Here is a 10,690-nt window from a genome sequence, read left to right as displayed (position 1 = left end):
GTCAATACTTTTTTTGGTGCCACACTTAGAGGGTGTACTTTTCAATACCTTAGCTATCAGTGATTTCTACCCAATTATCAGCCAACAATTTAGTGGTGCCACTTTATAAAACGCCTACTGATGTAACTTTAAAACCTCACTTTACTGTATATATGGCTAAGAAAAATACTTTTACTGTTTAGGTCACAACTTACAAACCTTGTCAATTCATAATTCATATTTACTGTCTTTGTAAAGTTAACATGACATGTGTCTACTTAATATTGGGTTATATGTGAGCAACAAAAACTAATCGCGGTACTACATTAATACAGTTGTAACTCGAGATAATAATTTAATTTGTAACATTGTTCGTGTCTCAAATTCACCGTGTTTCAATGCCATTTCCTACATCAACTTTCATTAAATGCTATTCTTCCGTTCCAGTACCCAAAATGGTTCCGCGGTTGTTGTTTGTGTTACGTATTTTGTAGAGAACAAAATTTTAACAAAAAAAAAACCAACAAATGTATAAAAACAAATGTAGGAAAAAGCAAAGAAATGAATTTGTTGTATTAAGTGTATTTTTTTTTTTGGAAATCAGCCGACGAGTTTTACTTAAGACGTTGTCGAGTAGGGGGAGGGGGCACAGAGTGTTCAATTAATATCTTATTTATTTCACATACATTTCAGTCATTTACTAGCTCATTCATTACACTCTTAATATTACTATCTTATATCTATACATAATACAAGTTTATTGAAATTAACTTAACAGTTGCACTCACAGCAACCCAATAATTAACCATTTATTTCGTTTCAATTTTGTTACTGCGTTTCTTTTCAGTGACCTTTACTTTTTCGCTGCGTTTTTTATACTTTACATGCACCTGTTTAAAACATAAACTGTGACAGAGTTTTGTTTCGTTTTCGCGTTCACAGTTTTGGTGAGGAGGGTACTAAAAAAACAGTCACTGATTAGTTGAATGATGATGATAAAGGAAATAAAATGAAATATGCAATATAATAGATAGTATCAAAACATTACACACTACGAAACGCTAACCAATAAATACTACGTAAACAGTATATACTACCCAATACTAACTATTATATAATACATATACAAGCAGTTATACTAACCTAAATAAACCGGGAGTGATCTCCCCTAAACTTTCTCGAATATTTTAATATAAAATTACGAGGGATGGCAACTCAGGACATTGACAATATTTGTTATCCATTTTTAATTACTTAAACTTTTTATAATAAAATAGAATCTCGTAAAAAAATGAATTGAACACCAAGTGAAAAGTTTCCCTTTCAAACCTGACGGTCTATGGGGCAAGTGAAGTAGAGTTCAGTTGTTTCTGTGACCTCGGCATATGAAGAGATAGTGTGGTCAGCACTATGCCCAGCCGCCTTTACTTTCCCTAACAGGAGTTAGGTACCCATCAGAGTTGGGTGGACTCAGGGACGATCTACTGACTTGAACCCGGATTCGAACTCGAGACTAACGGGTTAGCAGTCCAGCTCTCTACCGCTAGACCACTCCGTTCAAAACCAAGTGAACGCCTAATAAAATGTGCATAAAAGTGCGGGATGATATTAGTACTTTATATATTTACATGCGTTTTTTGAGAAATCGGAAATAGCGTAAATAAGTACTTCCGGTCAACGGAAATTACTCAAAATTTGACAGAAGGTAGAGAATTAGATCTTTTACTTACGTGTGAAATTTTCATGCATCTATCTAAAATAGTACGCAACTTATAGGCTTTTGAAAAATTCAAAGTAGAAAAAGTACCACTTCCAATTATCGGAAATCGCTCAAAAGTTGATCAGCATCTACGATTTTGATAAAATACTTATATATGAAATATCATCAACCTAGCTGTAACGGTACTCAAGTTATCGTGTTTACACACAGACAGACACACAGACACACAGACATACGGACAGAATTGCAAAGTCCAGTTTTTACGACTCGATAACGCATAAAACGCGAACACGTTTATATATTTGTATTTATAATTTTTGCCTGATTAAAATAAGTCATCTATACTCCGGATGTGATGAAGGACTGAGGAGTAAAACGGTGAAAACTGTCAAAATTTCATGTTATTTTTTGCACGATTACAATACTTTCTCTATAATTCGTATATACGAGAAAGTAAAAAACGATGAACAAATAATTAACGCATGTGTAACAATGTAAAGAAACGTTTAACAAAACATACATGTTTTTTTCCTACTTGACAGAGAAACGTGCAGCATGTCATAGATATGGTTGTTATATCCATCTGAAAGACAACTCAATGATCACATCGAATTCAAGGATGAAAACATTTGGTGAAATTAGAGAATACAACGGTCAACATTTTAATCAAACAACAGGAACATTTGTATCACCACATGATGGTTTATATCTTGTCTGTGTTACTCTACATGAATAGGAATACAAACAGATTAGAGTTGGTGTGTGGGCTGGAGGGATGTGTTTGTCTAAAGAAGTGAAATGTGCAGACACTAGCGCTGCTGGGTCAGTGGTTGTTGACATGAAGAAAGGTCAACAACTTTACTTTGAAGTGTCTCAAGCAGAACAAGCCGCAAAGTTATCTCACCGCAGTAGTTTTACTATCGTTAGTTTATAGAAGTACAACACAAAACATGGTGCATGGTTAACTTTTCAAACAATGAAACTTGTATCCACCATGTTAAATACCATGCTAAAAAAATTAATCTTGCAAAAATATTTTCTATTTCTTTATATAACTCCACGTGTTATTATTTGTTTTTATATCAATACAATAAACACCTAACCAGCCCACAGTTCTATTTACTTAAACAATATAAAATATTAAGTGTCAGGGACTGTACCAATAGGACTGAAGTTTTAAATCTTTACAGGAATGTTGTTAAGACGTTCTTTTGTTATTATTTTGTAAACACTAAAACAACATTAAAACTTTAAAGTGTGATGACTGGGACAAGGGACATAACCATTAAAATACATTTCAATGTCTAAATGTCTTCAAAAGTTTCTCCTGAGATTTTCTTTACACTATACTTTCTCGAATAAAAAGTATGAGGTAGTGTAGTAATCATGCAAAAAAAAAAAATCGAGATTTGAAATTTTTACAAATCTCGACATTTTACACGGCTACAGGACATTACCCCCCTGGATATTTCCCCCCCGGACATTTCCCCCCCGTATTTACCCCCCGGTGCAATTACCCCCCTGTCAATTACCCCCCTGTCAATTACCCCCCCGGGGAATTACCCCCCTCCTCTCAAGTTAAAATCCTAACTCTAACTAGGATTTTATCCCTATACAGGGGCGTAGTGAGGGGGGGGGGGCGGGGGCAGCGGACCGCACCGGGTGACACCATTAAGGGGGGTGACACCAAGGCAAAAAATAGCAAAATATATAGAGAAAAACTCGAGGGGGGTGCATATCGAAAGTTTGAGGGGGGGGGGGGGGGGGCAAATCGAAAACTTGAGGGGGGGTACAAATCGAAAGTTTGAAAGTTTGTCCCTTGGAAGGGTCTCTATGTCTCTGGGGGGGGGGGTGACACTATTAAGTGCCGCCCCGGGTGACACCCGACCTCGCTACGCCACTGTCCCTATATACTACTTTAATCCAAACCTTAAGAAAAATACCAAAACCTAAGCATCCACCTTAGCCTAAACCTTCACACAAAACCAAAACCAAAGCTAGACACAACCCTAACCCTAAAACTAGCTTTAACCCTAACCGTAACCCTAGCTCTAACTCTAACCCTAACCCTAACCCTAGCCCTAATCTTAACCCTAACCCTAGCCCTAACCCTAACCCTAACCCTAACCCTAACCTTAACCCTAACCCTAACCCTAACCCTAACCCTAACCCTAACCCTATCCCTAACCCTAACCCTAACCCTAACCCTAACCCTAAAACGTAACCCTAACCCTAACCCTAACCCTATCCCTATCCCTATCCCTAACCCTAACCCTAACCCTAAAACGTAACCCTAACCCTAACCCTAACTCTAACCCTGTCCGGGGGGGGGGGGGTAATGTCCTACTGGGCGGGGGGTAATTGACAGGGGGGTAATTGACAGGGGGGTAATTACTCTGGGGGGTAATGTCGGGGGGGGGAAATATCCGGGGGGTAATTGACAGGGGGGAAATGTCCTGTTCCCATTTTACACCTCCTTGAGTTAGAAAAAAAACATACATTTGCAATTTTGTCCGCATGTCTCTGTGTGTGTATATGTGTAAGCCTATGTCTTTAAACACGATAACTTCAGTATTGGTACAGCTAGGCTAATGAAATTATATATATAAGTAGTATATCAAATGTGTAGTTCGGTATCAACTTTTCCGCGATTTTCAGAACATGGAACTGGGACTTATTCATATGTAATTAAAAGTGTCAGTTTATTTGTTCCAAATGCTTACCCGGATGACAATTTGCATGGAAATGATAAATTAACGAATGTAGATGACACGTACCTCACTTATTCAGACGGATTGGGGCGTGTAAGCCTGATCATAGCGAAAGCGTAATATTAACTTATGTAAGAGATGTCTGTAAAAATGATGTTTAGCTTTTGTAATTCCTGTAGTTTCTCCAATGTGTCTGTAAACCATCACAATATGTTTTAAATGTTTGAAAAGAAGTAAAGTAAATAAAGGAGAGTTTTTGACTTTGACATATATATGATGTGTGTAGTCAGCACTTTGCCTAGCCGCATTAGCTTCAAAGCTGGGTAGGATCAGGAAACAGAATTCGAACTCGAGACTTTCGGGTTAGCAGCCTAGTGCTCTACCTCTTTTGCCACGCCGCCCCAAAATGTTTCATTGTGTCACTCATACAGTTTGTTTTGTACACATGTTAATTTTTCGAGTGTCATCAACTATAAAAAAATAAAAGGAATATTATATTAAAGTTGTGTTGATTAAAATCATTAAAAATATATTTAAATACATTTTTTTTTTTATTGTTTATGAAAAAAAAGTAGTTTTCACTTAAGCCTTATAACACTTGTTCCCAAACTGTGGACCCTTCTAGGGGCGCCAACTTGCAGACAAGAAATTTCAAAAGTTCTTTTTTAACTTTTTTTATAGTGTCTTGAAGTTTTGATAATTTTATTTGTTTAAAAATAATCATTAAAGTTAGTGTTATCCAGGAATACTATTTCGTTGAAATTTGATGAATTCTTTGAATTGATTTTTTTTTTAAATTTTTATATATATATTTTTCCTATAAAGCCCTTTACTTGGAAACATCACATGTTCCTGAAGAGCTCTCGTTTCCCGGCTGAGTTTAAAAAACAAGATATTGAAGTTTTCAGAATATTATTTTGGTTAGTGAACATTTGGCTATGGAACATGTTTTGCCCACGTTTTCTTTAACTTGCTTTCTCTGTGTCTGTGTTTCTGTGTTTGTTTGTCTTTCCAATCAAATCTTGCGATCGAAATTTCTGGCACTTCCCAGTTAGCTAGCGCGCTGAAATTTTCAGGGAAGCTTTCTTTTGGATGACCATAGAATATGCAATTGTTATTATTACTAAATTGATCAATGGAAACATTTTATTGAGCATTTTAGACCGCTATATAATCTATATATATATAATTCTCCTCTGCGAGCCATTAGAAAAAAACCAGCGACGCGTAGCTAGCCTCTCTCTTGCCGCGCGCAGTGAAGCGAACGATCCCACTTCGCGACAGGCTTAGGGGCAGATAATTTAGTTTTAACCGACTTTACAGGAGGTAACTATTACCACTGGTGGCCAGTTTGGGGGAGACGATATGGTCGAGTGGTTGGGCACACGATTGCTATCCCACTCGACACGCGTTCAAATCTATGTGTTCTAGTCAGTAACGTATTCACACAACGTGTTTTTTCCCACGTTTTCTTTAACTTGCTTTCTCTGTTTTTTACGAGTTGTCTTTTTACGAGTTGTCTTACTAACCTCTTTCCGTCTTAATTCTTTACACACAACAGACCAGCCCTCGTCCTAACCGCTATCAACTAACCTCTGACAATCATTCACTCAACCTTTTATACCGCATTCGACTTTGGGATAACAATACACAAACACATCGGGGTTACAACAGTACTTTCCCTCTTCTGGCTTACTGAAGGAGCAAGCACGCGATTGGCTCAGTAGTGGTCACGCGGTGTTTGTTTACAAAGGAAGTAGAATGGTGATGGTCAATGGTTTACTCGCGAGGGCAAAATGGTGAAAGAAACGGCAACACAGAAAAAACGTCGATTGGAAAAGGCACGCCAGAAGTATGCAGAATACAGTATGGAAAATCCTCCTAAACGACCAAAAATTATGGAAGAAGGTCAGTATCAAAAGAAGCTTGAAAAAGATCGAAACCGAAAATCTGCTGCTTTAGCGATGGAGACAGAACAAGAAAGGATCTCTCGTAAAGCAAAAGATAGAGTGCGTCATGCTACTGCTCGTGCCATTGAGACCGAAGAAGAAAGGGTCTCTCGTCTTGCTAAGCAGAAAGAACGAACAGCTGCTGCACTTGCGATTGAGACCGAAGAAGAAAGGGTCTCTCGTCTTGCTAAGCAGAAAGAACGAACAGCTGCTGCACTTGCGATTGAGACCGAAGAAGAAAGGGTCTCTCGTCTTGCTAAGAAGAAAGAACGAACAGCTGCTGCACTTGCGATTGAGACCGAAGAAGAAAGGGTCTCTCGCCAAGCAAAAGACAGAAAGCGTCATGGTACTGCTTACGCCCAACGTTCGGCAGCAATGCAAACATTTTTCGACACGATAAACACTTTTTGCAATGTAACTTGTGATATTTGTCATAAGAAGTGATATTCTAATCAGGTGACAAAATATCACATGCTTGCTTCTAAGGGATACCTTCCCCCTGAGCTTGCGCAAAAGACTGTGCTAGAAGTTTGTCACCGATGTAACTCGCACTTGCGCAACAATAAGAAGAACATGGCTCCGTCAAAAGCCTACTGGAATAACCTTGATCCTGGTGAAGTTCCCGACGTAATTGCCAATTTGAGCGAGTGTGAATACAGACTTTTACGTCGTATAAATCCATAAATTAAAATTATCAAGTTTAATGGCCGCTTTGGCCAATATGGATTCAAGGGTCAGGCTTTTTTTTTTGCGCTCGATATATTTGAAGTCAGCGAACAATTACCATCGATGTTGCCTCTCTCAAGCGATGATTCCGGCATGGTGATTGTCACTGAGACACTTGAGAATTTGAATATTTCGCGTGACTTTCCCATTTCTCGCCAGCGCATTTACGCCGCACTTCGTTTGTTGATTAAAAACAATCCTCTCTACAGTGATGTGACAATTAATCATTTTGCGCGCCTCGTTCCAGAAGACTTTGTTCGAGTTGTTCCTCCAGAAACCAGAGTTTCTTCCAGGCATCTCTTCGGGGGGGCGAAGCCCCCCCGAAAATTTTTTACCGCCCCCCCGAACGAAATGAAATTTATATAGAAAATATATACTTTTAACAGTGTCCGCCCCCCCGAAGAAAGTTTACCGCCCCCCCGAAGATTTCAAGTGCCCCCCCGGAGAAAAAAGTCTGGAAGAAACACTGCCAGAAACGCAACAGGAACAAGAAGATGATTTGATTAATGTACCAACAATGCCTAATGAAATGCAAAATCAACCAATTGCGCGCAGTTTATACACTCGAATAAACGAGTCGTCTCGAATTGTTCACGGCAATTGGCATCAAGCACAAAGTCACGTTTTTGTTTCTGGCTTTGCCGGAGTTCAATGTTTTGCTATGGTGACAGCGAACATTATCCGAGCTTCGATTCATCCCCCTTGTCAATGGGATAGTAATGTTATTAATCAGAATATGCTAGCCGGAGATGATTTATATGCCAATATTCGTGATATAACTGAAGTCAGAAGAAATCAAGCTGGAGTAGCTCAGATTCCACCTGATGGTTTCTTGATGTTGGAAAACCTGAATGTTGTACGAAAGGATGTCACGATGTTTGAAAAAGCATTTAAACTGGAATATGACGATACTTGGCTAGGCAGTGGCAGTCTGGAAGACAAACAAAACGATAGAGTTAATGGTCTGACGTTGCGCTATGGTATTGCACGTCTATTCGAGGAACACAGTGCTGGTGTCCTTATTGTCGATGGCTCGACATTGGGATTGATGCATTTTGACGGAAAGTACTACTTTACCGATTCCCATTCTTGCGGTCCGAAAGGAAAAAGCGGAAGCGCCAATGGTCGAGCATGTGTAATAGAGTGCGATACTACAGAAGAACTTCTGCGTATAGTAAAACGCACAGTGGGATCTCGAAACATAGAGTACAGAATTAGCTACATTGATGTTCGTCTTAATGGTGAAGTTATGCAGCTAAATGATCACTTACGCATGCACAATTTACCTTCGGATGAAATTTCTGATGCGAATGTGAATGGCGAGGCCAGAATTAATGAAATGCCCGCACACGAAAGTAACTACGTTCCCATGCAAACTTCCGTCATGGCTCCCATTAATATTGTTCAGCCTGATGTAGAAGATGTACTAGTTGAGGGAGAAAATATTAATGAGATCCGGCGAAAAACCGGAAACAATATTGTAAATGTTGACCATGATCGAAGGGCTGAAGAGTTCTCATGGTATGATCTCTTCCCATATGGAAAAAATGGCCTGAATGAGGATCGCCCAGTTGAAATCACTCCGCTGGATTACTTCCAGGCGCGAATTATGGGAAAAATTAAACGTTTCCAACGCACTGATTACCTTTTCTATGCGCTCTCAATGTTTGAGTACTATCGAGCTAAGTCAAGCATTAGCGCATGTGTTAAGAAACTTAGAGGTCAGGAAGGTGCTGTAGAGGATCTCCACCTTTACATGAGAAACTTACGTGGATCGGCAGCATACTGGTCAACTGCACATAGCGAGTTAGTTGCCATGATTCGCATTCTCGGTCCACCAACATGGTTCCTCACGTTAAGCTGCAATGATCTGAACTGGAAAGACATGCGCATGGCATTACTGCATGCCGATAATAGATCGCACGAAAATCCAATAGACCTCACAATTGATGAGGTTCAACGCCTAATCGAACGATATCCAGTCGTAGTAAGTCGCCATTTCTCGAGAAGAGTGAACGCCTTCTTGAAATTCATAAAGGCAGATGATAAGGTTCTTGGTGGCGTATAGAGTTCCAAAACCGCGGCAGTCCTCATCTCCATATGGTAGTTTGGATTAATAACGCTCCTTCATTTGAGTCAGAGGAAGGAATAAAACTGATTGATGAGGTAATATCTTGCCGATATCAGTGTGAAGATGAAGATTCCGTTATGCATAATTTGGTGAAGCGAAACCAAATACACAAACACACACACACATGTTATAAAAATGGCAAGGATATGTGTCGATTTTGCTTTCCGCGTCAGCCATGCAATCAGACGCGAATTCTCGAACACACATCTGATGAATTCATTCGAAATGGCGGACGAACTTGTGTTTTAAAAAGACGACAAGAGGACAGGTTTGTCAATAACTACAACCGCATCATCCTCAAACTCTGGGATGCTAATATTGACATTCAGCCATGCGGAAACGATGAGAGAATCGCATACTACATTGGCAAGTACATCTCGAAAAATGAGCCAACGATTATGAACGAAGGAGTTGCAGAAGCGATTCGAAACATTCGTCGTGAAGACACAAACATTTCGCGAAAAATGTTCAAAATCTGCATGCGAATTTTGCATGAGCGTCAAGTCTCAGCATGCGAATGTGTCTATCGATTGTGTCACTTACCGTTGCGAGGAAGTACGAGAAATTGTGTGTTCCTTGATACAAGGTTGAAGCATCAGCGCTATCGCAGCCTTCTTTTTGAGAGAAATGAAGCAACGGGCGTAGCGTCTAACTTCTTCGATCGGTACGAAATACGCCCAAAGCAACATCCTGATTATAATTTTAAGGATATGTCTTTGATTGAGTTTGCTATGTTATTTGAACCACATTACGGCAAACGCTTTGATGACTCCGAAATAAGTGTTGATGCTGATGAAGAAGAAAAACAACAGCAAAACGGTAGAAAAAAACTTATCACACTCATAGACGGTTCCAAAATGGCAGTACGAAATATGCCTGCAGTCGTACGAGTGTCATATTTCCAAATGCAAAGAGATTCGGGGAACTTTTTCTACTCTCTCCTCGTGCAGTACCAGCCTTTTGAAAATGAGAATGAGCTACTTGAAGGCTACGATTCTGCTCGAGAGGCATTCCTTGCTCGCGAAGATCAGCTTAAAGAAATGAGCAAATATATGGAGACATTCCGAAGAAGAGATCATCATTTAGAGAATGCTTTTGTACAAGCAAATGCTTTTAATCTCTTGCAGCCTGAGGAATTCAATGAGGCTGAATTCGTAGAAGAAGAACCTCTCGATCAAGGCATGACTGATGAACAGTTCCAGTCTGCGTGTGCTGCAATGAACGTCAAGCAATGTGAGCTATATAATCATGTGACAAGTTGTATTCATGAACAGCTCAATGGAAGTGCCAGAAGACTCAGACTCTTTGTGACAGGTGGCGCGGGAGTTGGCAAGACTTTCACCTTTAATGTTCTTAAGAACCAAGTGAATCGATGCTACGGTAAAAATGCCGTAAAAGTCGCAGCTCTTACTGGAGTCGCTGCTAGATTAGTTGGAGGCTCCACATTACACACCACATTCAAGTTACCCATTTA

General features: G+C 39.6%; 2 protein-coding genes across 2 annotated transcripts in view; one reads left to right on the top strand and one right to left on the bottom strand.

Moving 5' to 3' along the window:
- Positions 1-10,690, top strand: part of LOC131947380 (early endosome antigen 1) — a 222,188-nt gene that overhangs the window by 37,237 nt on the left and 174,261 nt on the right. The window lies entirely within an intron of this gene.
- LOC131947391 (repetitive organellar protein) overlaps positions 1-10,690 on the bottom strand; it is a 73,101-nt gene that overhangs the window by 43,110 nt on the left and 19,301 nt on the right. The window lies entirely within an intron of this gene.

This window comes from Physella acuta, unplaced genomic scaffold (genome assembly GCF_028476545.2).
Source record: "Physella acuta isolate Inbredline_101_S28 unplaced genomic scaffold, ASM2847654v3 ptg000592l, whole genome shotgun sequence".
Taxonomy (NCBI): domain Eukaryota; kingdom Metazoa; phylum Mollusca; class Gastropoda; family Physidae; genus Physella; species Physella acuta.
The sequence above is the reverse complement of the archived record's forward strand: the minus strand, read 5'-3'. Positions and strand labels throughout refer to the sequence as shown.